The sequence below is a fragment of the Catharus ustulatus genome, chromosome 16 (genome assembly GCF_009819885.2).
Source record: "Catharus ustulatus isolate bCatUst1 chromosome 16, bCatUst1.pri.v2, whole genome shotgun sequence".
In the NCBI taxonomy this organism is placed as follows: domain Eukaryota; kingdom Metazoa; phylum Chordata; class Aves; order Passeriformes; family Turdidae; genus Catharus; species Catharus ustulatus.
Genome location: NC_046236.1, coordinates 14,124,138 through 14,138,838, shown reverse-complemented (window position 1 = coordinate 14,138,838; position 14,701 = coordinate 14,124,138). Strand labels below are relative to the sequence as shown.

At 53.0% G+C, this 14,701-nt stretch overlaps 1 protein-coding gene across 5 annotated transcripts in view; it reads right to left on the bottom strand.

Annotated features, from left to right (window-relative positions):
* Nucleotides 1–14,701, bottom strand: part of RAI1 (retinoic acid induced 1) — a 73,003-nt gene that overhangs the window by 43,047 nt on the left and 15,255 nt on the right. The window contains exon 1 of one of the 5 annotated variants that reach the window (XM_033074611.2): nucleotides 9,100–9,294. The exons of 3 other annotated variants lie outside the window; for them this stretch is intronic. The gene's annotated coding sequence lies outside the window, so the exon portion shown is untranslated. Of the gene's footprint in view, nucleotides 1–9,099; nucleotides 9,295–14,701 lie in introns of those variants that run through there. One more of the 5 variants, XM_033074609.2, reaches the window with a different exon arrangement.

The window sequence follows — 14,701 nt, the reverse complement described above, 5'->3', positions numbered from 1 at the left end:
TGCCCACCGTCGATGTGAAGCCGTTCCCCCTTGTCCTGTCACTCCATGCCCTTGGAAAGAGTCCCTCTCCAGCTTTTGTAGTCCTGGCCAGAGGAGCCCTGAATCCCACGGATACCAGATTTCCTGAAAATGAGCAACTTTGGCAGCTCCCAGTTTAACTCTTGCCTGCAAAACACAAGCTGCAACGGTTCCCCTTTTCATGCCTAACTGTGAAATACCACTTCTCCTCTGGATACCCAGCTTTCCAAAGAGCAAGATCCCAGGAAAACCTGGAGTGGGTAAATGCAGGGTGATTTTCTGCCCAGTTTCCTGTTAGCAACCCTGCATGCATAGCCCCATACGATCCCACACACCAGCATGCCCTGTGCTGGATTCACACTCCATCCATGCCTTGTTTGTGGAATCCCAACCAGGAAAGGAGGAGACAGGCTCCAGGGAGCAGCTACAGGTCAGTACTGACACAAACAGGGTGCCCCTGCATCTGTTATAAATCCTAAAATCTGCTGGATATCCAGGCAGAAAATGGCATCCGTGTGCATTTCCAGGTGACGAAGGAAAAGTGGCTGTTTTCACTGAGCTTTCTCCTCTTCCCGTTACAATCCTGCACCTGGTTAGCAACTGTCGGAAAGAGGTTAATCACAGTCCTTAAATCAGGAACCTTGTTGTGGTATGCTTGGGATGCACATCTGTGCTCTCCATGGCTCATCCCCGGCGGCATTTGGGAGAAGGCAATATGCCAAAAAAACCCCACCCCCCCAAATAAGCCACCCAACCCCCTCCCCAAATGAGTGACAAGCATCCCAGGGTGCAGGATCCTGCTGATTCCTTGAGTCGCTTCTGCAGCACACGTGAAAGGCTCATGATTCCCCCAGCCCCACCAGAGCCGTGGGTTAAAGGCATCTCGGATAATGAGGTGTTGGCACAGCCATTACGGGGCAGAAAAGGCTTTTGAGGGATTGGGGATTTGCTGGCTGGCCAGCCTTGTGATGGAGGGGAGGAGGCATCAGCTGGAAATGCCTTGGGAGTAAACCAGGGGTGGTCTCACATCCCAACCCAGAGCTCAGCCTTTGGCAGAGCAAAGGCTGGAGCTCCAGCAGCCGCCAGCTGCCTAGTTTGGCTCATGATTTCCAAGCATTGCAAAGCCTGGCCTGGCCTTGCTATTTCTAGGCCTGTCCCAGGGGATTACCCTGCCCTCCCTGTTTTGGGAAAAAGAAGCATTTCGGAGCGTCAGAGCCCTGGTGCTCAGCCGGGCTCCCGGTGCAACAGAGCCGGCGAGGCCGTTCCATGCACACACACGTGCACAGCCCGGAAAATGGAGAGGAATTGATCCCAGAGGCAAATCTCTTTTGTTCTAACCCCGCTGCTGTAACTGGATCTCCCCAGGTTCTCGGCACAGGAGCTGCGGCGGATCACATCGCTTTCATGCCTTCTCCCAGTGCCAGCTTGTCACATTCCCCCATCGCCAGGAAGGGGAGAGGCATCGCTCCCAGCGCTTGTTTACCTCAGCACCGGGCACGAGGGGTGTACGGCGGTAATGAGCAAAAAACCTGGAGGGAGCAGATTGCAGAGCCGCGGCATGAGACCACCCCAACTCACAGGCTGCCCCTTTTTAATGAGGTTCCCCCTCATCCTCCTCCCCGCCAGGCTCCCCATGCCCTGACATCCTCCTGCCTTTCCCCGCTGTCTGCAGAAATGCTGATTCACAGAGCCCGGCGCAGGAGGCGTTTGGGAGGCAGAGAGAGCAGCACAACACTGCCCGACCTCCCCGGGCGCCTTCACACCGCTGACTGGCGACAGCGGAGTGGCTGCACATTAATCCGCGCTGCGCTTATCCCAGCGCCTCTTTCCCAGCCTCAGCAAGGTGAATCCATCCCCTCTGCCTCCCAGGAGAGCTCTCATGCGAATCTGCCTCCCTTTTCTGCACAGGGGGAAAGCAAGGTGAGAGATTTCACGCCGCGCCACGCAGAGATGCCAGGACAGCGGGATGGGGTGGATGGCACTTCCCCAGGGAAGCACTCTGAGAGGACAGCACCCTGACCTGCTGCCAGGCATGTGTCAGACCTCACTCTCGGGTGCTTTGATGCATCTCTGGCAATCCACACCCGGTGCCTCCTCCCAGGGCAGGCAGTGCCCAGTGGCAGGGTCCGTGCCCCGGCTGGCTCCTGGCATCCAGCACCACATCAAGGGCGCTGCCTGTGACAGCAGCCGGCAGGAGCCGAGCTGCTCGCCCTGCCTCACCTCCCTTCTCCTCTCCTTCTCTTCTCTCCTGCCAGCACGGTGCAGCTGGTGCAGCAGCAGGGCTGAAATACGAGACAGCAAAAGGATGGGTTTTTGGAGCAGGCTGTAAAGGAGCGGTGTCCCCAGCAGCCCAGGGCAGGCAAATGGCTGCAAAAGCAGGGGATGGCTGTCCAAGCATTTTGCTTCTCCCAAGTGCAGGTGCCTTCCCTCTGGGACAACCACACTGTAGGAGAGCTCAGGTGAATAGATCCATCCTGTTCTGCTCCATCTTGCATCCTGTGACCCCATTCACTTCTCCCCCCTGAGGCCACTTCATCCCAAAGTCACCTGTGGTGCCACAATGGATGCAAACACCTGGGGACTCCGTGCACTGAACAGCAGGATGTGACACAGACTTTCCTGTCACCTTCACACTCCTCCCTGAGCTGTGTCCCTCTGGACCAGCTCAGCACTGCTCAGATCATGCAGAAGGCAAACCCAGTAAGCCAGGCAGAGAAGCCAAAATTGAATCCAGCTCTGCAAGCCCATGGGAACACTGTGGATATGTCTGGGGACACCAGAGCATCAGGACACCTCCTGCCACCACCACGCTGCTGCACCTGCAGCCCCAAGTCTCAAAGAACAAATCCACCTTTTACTTTAATCCTTCCAGTTTTTCACAAGGTGTATCAAAGCTGTGCTGGTCCACACCGCATGGGCGACCACCTGCCCACAGCCAGTGGCCAAGCTGGGCTGCTCATCTGGCTCTCTGAAAAGCCATGGTGTATCTGAATAGATCTCCACCATGCAGCTGTAAAGGCCCCAGTGGGTTTGAATAGGAGCCCCTTGAGGAATTATCTCAGCAGTGCCTCGAGGCAACCACCTGAATCCTTCTGTGACTGCTGCACAAACCTGGAATGTCTCCAGCAGCTGGGGATTATGGACAGACCTTGCAAAGAAGCCCCCAGACCACCACAGCTCAGCCAGCACCATCAGATGCTCCCACGTGCCGCCAATCCTCAAAAAACAAGGCACGGTGATGCTAAGAAGACCAAAGCCCAGATGCCAAGGCAGGAAACCAAGCTGAAGTTTTCACATTAATCATATCGAGCTCTATTCTTTTTCATCTATTTCAAGGCAAGTCAAAAAGAGGTTCACACTCTCCCCTGGCAAACCACAGAGGATGACGTGAGCCTGTCTCTTGCATTGCAAGTAGAGTGTGTCAAGCAATTAGCAAGTCATCAGGAATTCAGATAGGGTGGGCAGGATACGATCCTTCAAAGCTCTGGCAGGAGCATTACCCACCCTGGAGTTTCCCATCAGGCATGGAAGGCAGCAGAGGGAGCAGGGGCTGTTGGTGAGCTCTCAGGAGCAGAGCAGACACCGTGTGCCAGCAGAGCCTGATGCCATAAAACACCTCACGTTTAGCCTGTAGCTCAAAGGCCCTGGGCATTCAACACAAATTTTTCCCTGCTCATTCCCAACCTCAGCAAGGTGTCCAGGGCAATTCCATGAACCCTCAGGCATCCTGCAGACCTGCTGGGTCAACCTGAGCACCCCACACATGACCCATCCCTGAGCATTTTGGATCGCATCAACTCTTGCTGCTCCCACCAATCTCACTCCCTGCAGCTCTGACCATGCTGGTTTCCACTCAGCATCCTCCCAGCAGCCCAAACCCTGCTTCCCTGGAAGTTAGTGGTAAAACCCATGCAAGAGCAGGAGCAAGCCCTCCACACTCTCACTGGGATGAGATTTGCACTTTGCTCCCCCAATGCTAAACCCAAACCACACCAAGCGCACAAGTGGAGCGGGACCATCTCACCAAAAACACCTTGGAGAGGAACCTGTAGCGTCCCCAGACACCTGCTGGTCCCCATGAACACCCAACCAGCCCTGAGAGAAAAGAGGGAGGATGATCCCGAGGTGTGAGCAGCCAACCTGGGTGCACACCTCGCTACGCAGAAGGATGCGGCGTGCCGGGCGGGTGGCACAGGGGACGCCTGATCTGCCACCCACCCTTTCTCCTCTCCATTGCCAAGGTAGCAGCAGACAATGCTATCTGCTGGGCTGTCAGCCGGCCCTCCTCCCGCCGTCTCTTTAGCCAGAAAACTCTCCATCTGTCTCCAGATGGGGTGTTTCTACCACTCCAGTCAAACCGATTCACAGTGGAACAATGATGCTTTGTTAACAAAACAATTTTTGTATGTCAAGCCCTCCTTCTTGCGGGTTTTTCACCCCCCCCAGTCCCCAGTGGGTCAGCTTTGTGTGGCGTCCTACATTTTGTTGTTTCTTTCACATTTTAAAGGCTCCGTATTTTAGTACAAAAGGTGCCTGCGGAGCAGCTTTTATCTGCGAGGCAAGATTTGACACATACGCAGATCACAATTGCGACAGGAGGTTCGTGATGTGGTGGTTAAGGGTGGTGTCAGGACCTTCAGAGTGATGAAGCGTTATTTCCAGTGATTTTTGCCTCCAGGACAAAAATTAGAGCTGGTCCGATGCTGCATGTATGGCTTCTGTGAGTGGAATCCCCCAAGGGCTCACAGAGGGGGCAAAGAGAGAAAGTTTGAGCTTGCCTGGGTACAGAGCTGCCATCACCTGTGTCCATCCGTCCTTCTCGTGTCCTCCTGGGCAGGACAAGCCACCTCTGTCACTTGTGAGGTACATGGAGCAAATCTACGTGCCTGTGAGTAAACTACAACCAGCCCCAGCACAATCCCTGTGGTGGGCAGGGAGCTCAAACCTCAGCCCTCCTGTGGCCAGAGTCTCTGACAGAAGATCCTGGGGAGTGTTTGACTTCTCCCCAGCTACCCAGGGTTGGATCATCCCCCTTGACCCCTCACCCAGCAGCAGGAAGGAGAGTTCTCTTTCCTCTTCCAAATACATCTCCACCACACAGGTCTCCAAGAAAACCACCTCTTCCTTTCTTTTTCCTTTTTTTTGCCCTGAAGCAACAAGCACACAAACCACCTTCTGCTCTGCACAAAACCAGCAATTCCCAACAAACAACCAACCCGCTGGCTCCAGAGCAAACAGCTCCGTGCTCCTAAGCAGGCTGGAATTTTCTACACAAGGGGGACTTTTTCTTCCACATTTGCAGGGAAGGTCCCTCCTCCTTCCTGTCCTCAGGTAACAGCATCTTCATGGAAACACCAATATTTTTATGAGTCATCCCCCTTCTTCCCCTGTGCTGCTCTGTGGCCAACACCCCTCTGCTTTCAAGATCAAAGCCGAAGGGGACCAGCTGTGTCGAGTCCTTTCCTTTCCAGCTCTTTCCATCTCCATTTGCAGCCGTCGCCAGCGCGAGTCCCTGCTGTTCTGACAGCGCTTTGTGCCGCCCATCCAGCACCGCAGCTCTGTGCCTGCTGTCTGCTCCCCCTCCATCCCTCTCCTGCCATCCCAGCTCCTGCTCCAGCCACGCTGGGAACACAGGGAACCCTCCCTGGTGCTGGGCTCAGTCCCCTCTGGCATGCATGGGAGCTGCCCCGGCTGCCCTGCCTGTCATGTGCTGATTCAGAGGCAGAAATGTGCTCAGAGAGAAACGGGATAATCTGCCTCCACTGAAATCCCATCCTAATTCCCTGTGTTTGGTAACTCCTCTGCAGACCAGAGCATGAGACTGCATCTCCCTTCCAAACAAGCAGCTCCATGGGGACCTTCGCTCCAGGCTCCTTTCAGGAGGGGTACAACCTTGGCTGGGAAAGTCCAGCTCCTGCTGGGGAAAGCAGCTGAGGGAACAGGAATCTCCCTCCCTATCCAAAAGGCTGAACATCTCACACAGCCCCCGGTGCTGCAGCAGGGATTTGCAATGTGATGGGATAATTAGAGTCAGGGATGTGCTTCTTAACTGCCAGAGGGCAGGGTTAGATTAGATATTAGGAAGAAATTCTTCCCTGTGAGGGTGGTGAGGCACTGGCAGAGGTTGCCCAGAGAAGCTATGGCTGCCTCTGGATCCCTGGAAGTGTCCAAGGCCAGGTTGGATGGGGCTTGGAGCAACCTGGGATAGTGGAAGGTGTCCCTGCCCATGGCAGGGGAATGGAATGAGATGATCTTTAAGGTCCCTTCAACCCAAACCATTCTGTGATTCTAGCATTCTTGATACATCCAAGAAAATCCATCCATTTTTGGTCTCCCAGTGAGTGTCATTTGTGCACGTTTGATGGAAGCTACTTCCATGTGCAGAGACTCACAGGTCTGACAGGTCCCTCTCAGGGTCACACACCCCATCCTTCATGACATCTCATCTTGCACCACGTGCACCTCCTGGGTGCTGCCATCACACGTCGTGCACAATCCCTGCTTCCCAACACCTCCCTGTAACTCAGCCCAAATCCAACTTGGAGCTGTCTCTCCTACAAAGACTTTGAAGAAAGCATTGCACAGAATTAAGTCTCGGTGCTTTTTATATGTAAAACACTGAATTTAGCTGCTAATGGCAATTCCCAGCAGAAAAGGATGGTAAGTAGTGGTGGGTATATTTATGAATTCTTTCTAAGCAAATGCCGTGAGGCAGGAAATGTATCGGTCCTCCTGGAAAGCTCCCCGGGTTGCTGCTGCAGGCATCTAAATGCAAAGTTTCACCATGGCTTTTTGAGTTTTGTGCTCTGCTAGACATATCCCTCTCAAATCTCTTCTCTCAGGAATGCTTTCCCAGCCTCTCTCCTGTGGTCACGCGTGTGTCACCATGACCTGCCCGTCTCGGTGAGGCCAGCAGCATCTCCATCCTTCTCCAGCCACTCCACTGACTTGCCAGTAAATAAAAGTCAGGGGATCTACTTGACTGGTCTCCTTAGCTGCTCTCTCCAAAGGGCTGACTTATAAAATACCCACGTCCTGGATTTCTGGGAGGTTTTCACTGAGAGCACATTGTCTTTCCCCAGAAAAGAATTTACAGTCGGTCCACACAGCGAGACTGCTCTGCTTTCTCTTTCCTGGGACAGGAACCCAGTTTGAAACAGATTGCTAGCAGCTAAATGCAAGTTCCTTAGCAGCTTCCAGAGTGAAAATATTCCCTCTCCAGATCTCCTTTTATGTCCACAACAGATTATTCCGGTGGAGGGCTCTCTTGCTAAGAAAAGCTCTGGTAACTCCCAGCCTTGTCTCCAAAGTGGTTCAGGTGTGGGAGCCAGCTCCCCTGCAAGCATCTCTTGGTCCTGCTGCCCAGCTGAGATGTCCTTAATTCCTCCATCTGTCCCCTCCAGGCTCTGGCTGGCTCGGCTCTCAGACAGTGAATACATACAGGAGGCTGCAAGGCTGCTTGTCCTAAATATACACTTTTCCCACAGTTTCAGGAGAAGTGATGTCTTCTAAGTCCCCCAGCCCACTCCTTGGGGTGCTGCTGGGGCTTTCCGTGCTAAGCTGCCTTTGTCCCACACACTGCATGCAGACAGACAGGAGGTTCACACCAAAACCCACCTCTCCTCTCTGCCTTTAACTGAACCAAAACAAAAAACAGATGGAAAATCAAATGCTGGCAGTGTGAAGCATGTGGGCTGCACTTGCATCAGCCCTCCTGGAGCTGCACAGTGTATTCCCTCCTGCTCCAGGGTCCCAGGGCAAAGCCAGACCTCCCCAAAAGGGTTATTGGCAGGGGAGATCCTGCTATTCCCCCTTGCCAGTCACCAAGCAGAATGGAGGTGGGACAGAGGGAAGGAAGGGACAGACATAGGCAAGAGCAGGCTTAGCATTTTAGGAAGTCCAGGAGGAACAATTTAAACCTCCAAGCAGGATTTGTAGGCAGAATACTGGGGGGACAGTCACAAACTGGACACTGAGCTGCTTTTAACCAAGCTCCATCCATCCCACTCACTCCCTGAGGCAGAGACACTGCGGAGGAAACACCTTGAGACCAGAGTTAAGGCTGTCCCCTAATGAATGCACAGTGTTCCACGGCCATAAGCTGCTCAGATGTCCTTAATTCCAGGATTTCTTACACGCTCTGTGCCTGACTTTGTAACCTTAATCGTGTATTTTTTAGCGTTGCTCTCATGCGCACGTGAGCTTATCTCCTTTCACCGTGGGCTCTTCTTTTCACTCTCTTGTTAGGATAAACAATACCCACGACTCTTCCATGTCCCTCCCTGGCAGTGCATCAGTGTCCCTAAACTCCTCTGAATGCTCCCCAGTTTTGCAGAATGAGCAGTGGGGATGTTCAGGCTCAGCTCCAGCTCCTGCTGGAGCCATGATCACCCTGGGGATGCTCGGAGGTCTCTCCCACGTGTGGATGAGCATCTGGATAACCCCAGTGCGAGACCAAAGCTCCCAGCACAGCACAGGAAGAGCAGGAGCAGAGGGAGCCCGTGGTGGGGGCAGGGACCAGCAGTGTGTTTGTGGAGTAACACTCAAACTGCCATAACGGATTGCCTTGTTTACACTGGGCCCAGGCAAAATCATTCCAGGGATGGAGACACAGAAGTGCCCAGAAGCCTCTGAGAGCAGGAGAAGCTCTTCAGACTCTTTGCTTACAAAATCATCCCCCCTGCCTTGCCTCCTGCATCACTGTCAAGGGGCGGAAGCTTTAAAATCACTGTAGTAAGCAGGGGAGGGATGAGGAACGGAAAGGAAAAGTATTATCGGATGGGAATGTGGCTTTTCCACTCCTCCTAGCCAAGAGGAGCCCCCAGTACCCAAGGATGCACCAAAAAGGGTCCCTGGGCCACAGGGGTGCAGTGAGAGCTGCCAAGAATTGCTGGGAGAGGGAAAAGAATAAATAGGAACCACCTTAAGGGAGGGGAGCCACCCGCAGAACAGTTAAAATGACTAAATACTTTCCCAATATCACTCCTCCACGTAAGCATTGCTGTAATTGCCCTTGGGATGTTGCACAACGGCGAAAGGGAGGGGCAGGTGCTGGCAGGGAGGGAGTGAAGGCGTGCAAACCTCCAAATCTCCATCCCAGGCGCTGCTGTCACCGAGGAGAGACACTCACAGACATCTCTGCCACCTCGACCCGCTGCTGGATTTATCCCCCGAGGGGCCATTCCTCTCAGGAGCTGCAGGACTCCCGGGAGGGCTCACTGCTCATGCCTCTGAGACACAGCAGGCTGCCCCAGGGAGCAAGAGCAAAAGGCGAGGAGGAACAGAGCCCACGCTGCACTGTGTGGCAAAAAAAAAAAAAAGAAAAAAAGAAAAAAAGAAAAAGAGAGAGAGAGATATAAGGGCTTCATTCAAGCACTCTCGCTCTCTGGAAGTCTCACGCAGAGCAGCTGGTCTTTAAGACTGTTGCAAGCACGCCATGCAAGCACAGAGTCCTTCCATTCCTGGGTGCTTTCATTAGTGACACTCAGACAGGGGCAGCCACTCGACCCCCACGAGAAGGAAAACGGCTGACTCATTCTTCCAGCAACACTTGAGAGCAGGACACGGTGCTGGTGCTCTGTAGCAGCAGCGTGGGTCCTTTCCTGCTTCCTAAGCCAGATCAGATCTGGGCTCAGATGCCACACACACACACCCACCCCAGCCAATCCACAGATGTGCTGGCTCCCTGGATAAAGCATCCGCAGCCTTTGCTTCCAAAAGCTGCCCGCTGATGCTCGAGTTGAAAGGGAAACCTGAGAGATGCAGTCTCGAGGTTTAGAACATCTGTGGGCCATCAGCCATTAAATGGGATGCTATGCTGGTTTGCTGCTCTTGGGTCTCACGCCAGGTTCATCGCTGTGCCGGCTGGGTACCGTCCAGCAATGCATTAAGTGATGTGACTATTTCTGTTCTCATCACATGTTTGCTCTCATCCTCTCCAGGGTGTGTGTGCGGGGGGAAAAAACACACATTCATTATGGAGTGTCATATTTTGGTAAGGTTTTTCATTTCTCTGCGTAACACCGGGCTCTTGGCAGAGGAGAAGGGGGATTTTGTTTTCCTAATATCCATGTACTCAGGTATTTCTGTTAGAAGAGGCAAAGTCAAAGAAATGCTAATCAAATATCCAGGAGTGCACAGTGCTGACATCCGCACCTCGCTACTATATGGCCTTTCATTAGCATTACCTAAATGTACGACCGTACAAAGAGCAGATTTCCTTAGCAACAGGGCTGTCTTCATATTTCCTCCCCACTACCCCCTGCCCTTAGAAGAAAAATGACTTCAGCTCATTCTCTGAACCCTGCTCTGCGCTGCAGCAGCGCTCCACACTGCTGCCAGGCTTTGCTATATGCTGCATCTGGGACGCCTGCCTCTCCACGCTGGGATCCACCAGCCATAAAGCAACCTCTTGACTTAGCTCTTCTGTACAGCCACAATAAAACTCCTCTTTTCCTAACGGAGCATATGCAAAACAGCCCTGTAACGGCAGAGGGGGGATCCTCTCCTCCAGATGACTTACAGCTCCCATGGCTGAGGGAGGATGTCCAGCACGCTCAACAGAACCGGCACTGCTGGCTGGTGACTCCTTTGCTCCCTGCCACCTGGCTGAAGGGTAACAACTGCCCTCGTCCCCAAATGGCACTGTAAGCCACCTTTGCCTTGGGCAGGGAGCTGCCAACCCCTCCTCTCCCCGGATCTGGGCCAGGAAGACGGAACACTTCATCCTCCGCGCTCTCCCCCGGTGCCACAGCCTGGTGCGCTGGGCTATTTTAAGAGCTCGTCTGGGAGACTGGCACACGCACCGCGCTGCCGGGAACTCCCTGCTTCTGTTTCAAAAAAGCTGGAGGCTGGGAGCCTGCTGGGACTCACCCCTGTGATTCCCAAGGTCTGACCCTCCTCTCGCTGGGACTGGCGCAACGCTGCTGAGTCAAACGGAATTAGTCCCAATTAGCACCGGTGAAACGGGAGGAGAATCGTGCCCTCCCCGGCATTTCAACCCCACCAGCCAGAGCTGGGACCACTGAGCCTCCCCCTGCAGCCATGCCCCTGCTCTTCATCTCCCTGCTCTCCAACCTGCTCCTTCTGTGTCGCCATTCCCTGCCTTTTCCACACGGATACTTTCTCCCTTTCCCATTATGATAGGGTCTTTGATTGCATGATCGTATAACTATAATGAGACAAATATTTATTTTGCAGATATGGGTTAATCAGACCGAAGGTATAGAAATATTTCATGCGCTAATCAGAGTACCTTCAGCAATCAGTATAGTAAATAACTCAGGTAAATTAACATAGGAGAGTTCCCTTATCAGGTTTTAGTCTAAGATATATGTGCATTAAGGACTAATTTGCTCTCCCCCCTCAGATTTGGGTTGGAGCCCAAGATGAGGTTGAGACCAAGGTTCCCTCCCATCAGCTTTCACAGGAGCTGTGCAGGCTTTGCTCCTGGCAGGATCAGACGCCAGGATGAATATTCAGCAGCACAAACGCCTTTGTTTTCTGTGCTCTGCACCTTTAAATTTCCAAGGGCTCTGCTGTTTTCAGCTCAGACAGCCTTTTTGCATTCAGTTCGCTGCAAGCTGACACAGAAGACACGATGGAGCAGGTTGTGTCTCCTGCTCTGAGCCCTTCACGCCACTCTGGCAGCGTTCAGGGGCCATATTAAGAGCTGTGAGTAATTAGTGAATTCCTCCTGCCCCAGTGCGGCTCAGAGCAGCCGTACCAGGTTGGCAGTGGTCAGTGGGCATATGTGGTGCCATGAGCATAGGTGGCTATGGGGACACTGGCCTCTGTGCAGGTCCAGAGGGGCTGAAAACAGGATGAGCCCCAAATGAGAGCCCAAGAAGGGCTCCTGGGTTCAACGGGATTTCCCAGGGCACTCACCCAAGCTCCTGCAAATTAGCAGTCCCAGGAGACACCTTATAGAATCATTAAGGTTGGAAAAGGCCATCAAGAGCTGCCCAGGCTGCTCAGGCTCGGTGTCCCTCACTCCAGTGTCCCCAAACCAGGAGTGGCTGCGCTCCCACCCCAAAGCAGCCCCTGCAACTGCATTTTCCCTGCTTTGCTCTGAAAAAGCTCCCGCAGAGAAAACATAGAGGATCTGCCCTTGCCTCTGTCATGTTTTGGGATCCCAGAGAACAAAAAGCACCAGAGGAATGGCAGGCATTATAGTAACGATGGTGACAAATTTAATTAGAGCAGGAAGCTCTGGAGTGGATTTCAAATGGCAACACGGCATTTTGTGTGAAAGCATTGCCTCGCTCCCCCCGCTTCCCCGCTCCCTCCCCGCCTCCACCACGCGGCTCCATCCAAACCCACCCCACCCTGCGGGATGCATCCCTCTAATTTTCCCACATGTTGTCCCCTTCATCCTTTTCCCCCCACTACACTCCTGAACCAACACATTCCCGCGGTCTGGAAAATGCAACCGTAGAGCAATTCAATAATACAGCGGCCAGATGTGCAACAGTATATCCAACATGTCATTCAAAGGAGCCCTTCAGTGGAGCCGAGACATGCTATCCCGCAATCTTAACTAATACATCCTGAGGCCCTGGAGGAGTTGATGGATGTATACAATTCCCCTTCCTACAGCTGTGGTCCCTTTTAGAGGGGGCATCCAGACTCAACAATAGCCCTGCTGTTGCTTTCAAGACAGAACCTCTTCAGACAAACCGGGCTTAATCCTGATCCCGGTTACGCCCGCTTGGGCTCTGCTGAGGTTGGTGGGGTTTGGGAGCCAAGGGCTGGGAGCAGGATCCAACCTCATGGAGATGCTGTCTGCTGTTTCACCTTGTGCTACAGGCTCTGAGAAACCTTGGTAACTGGTTGGAATATAACCACCTTGGGGAAAAGGCAAGCGGAGAGGAGCAGGTAATAAGATTTCTAACTGGTGCTGGTAGAAAGAAGGAAGTAATATAACAGTTTAATTAATCTATGCCTATTAGCGTTATTAAAGAAAACAGGGAGCTATTGGAGATTTACCTCGGAGAATATCATCAAACGGGGACCTTCTGCAGGGAATTTTATGTCTCTGTGCCCAATTTATAACCAGCACGGAGGTGTGGTGTTAGTGACAGCCAGTGCTGAAATGTCACAGTGCTTAGAAGTCATTAGCTGGGGACACAGGGAGAGAGAAAGAGAGGATGGAGGAGGGGACAAGGGAGAAATGGGGAAGGAAGGAAAAGGAATTAATTTAATTAAAAATATCTTTAGAGCCTGTCTCTTGATTTGTGTGGTTTTGGGGCTTGGCAGAGCTGCTGAGAACGGTGTGGAAGGAAAATCAAGGTTGCTGGGGCTTTTTGAAGCTGATAAAAAAAAATAAGCACACTTTTCATGTTCAGGAAGATAAATCCCCATTTTCTCAGTCTCAAGACAATCCAGTTATTTACTGACAGTTTTACTGTGAAATAAAAAGGGCTTTAAGCTTCTTTCTACTTGATGTCTCCATAGCCTGAATATTATTAGATCCCAGCCTGGTGCAGCTGGAGTTTTGGTTAATAAATTTAACGTCATTAGACAGAAAAGCCTTCGACTGAATGTTGCAATTCTTTTTTCACCCCCCCCCTTTTTTTTTTTTTTTTTACCATTGCAGTCAGACTGTATGTAGGTGGTAAGAATCAAAAGAAAGGAAGTACGCTTGGCAAATAGGGGAGTGCTAAAAAAAGGTTTTGCTCAGGCTGGGGGTTCAGTGCGAGGGTGTTTCGCCCACAGACGAGGCAAGGCAGAACCCCCCCCGCAGGGGATGCACCCTGACGTGGCAGCATCTCTCAGGAGAGCAAAACATTCCTGATTTCACAGTGGTGGTGTGTCCCACTAATGGCACTGTGGGTGGCCACGCCACTGTCACCACAGCGAGGTCTCGGGCAGTCCCTGGCAGCAGCAAGACCACGATGCTCAGGGCCTGCCTAGGTGCCACCATCACAGAGCTGTGCTCAAGGTGGCTTTTCTGAGAAGGAAAGTCTGCTTTTCCACCCAAAATCTGCCAGGAGGCCATTGCAAGGCCAAGTGTTGGCGCAGCAAAATTGTCTTGGTGGGACAATGGGGGAACAGCCAGCATGGAGTGGGCGAGGGGAGGGCAGATGGCGGTGAGGCTGCTTGTTCCTCCCATGGGGAGCCAGGCAGCTGCGGCCCCTTGGAGCTCCAGCTCGCATGGAGGGAGAGCTCCCACCAAAATCCAGGCAGATCCCTGCTGTCCCCCTCAAAGCTGCCTCCATCTTGGGCTCCCACCAAAATCCAGGCAGGTCCCTGCTCTCCCCCTCAAAGCTGCCTCCATCTTGGGCTCCCCGCTGCCATTCCTCTCCTCAGCTGCTGCCCCCGCCACGGCCGAGCCTTCTGCCACCATGAAATGTGCCCACTGGAAGAAAGACACTGAGGAAGATACCACAAAACTCTAAATCCCCACCACACACCTCAGCTGCCTCTTCCCCAGCTCCTGCCCTGCTGCCTTCCCACCACATGCAGGCGGCAGCCATGGCCAGGCCTTCCCTCCCTGCTGAGCCTAAACATGGCAGGCTTGGGGGGATGCTTCATTTGGGGGAACTGGTGCTGGTATGTTGGGTAAAAACATCTCCCACACATTTGGTTTCTAGCCCCAAAACCCCATAGGTGCTGTGGACACCAAGAGGAAACTTCTGTGGTGGAAGTGAGACTGAGTTACCCCCACCCGGCAGCTCCGCCA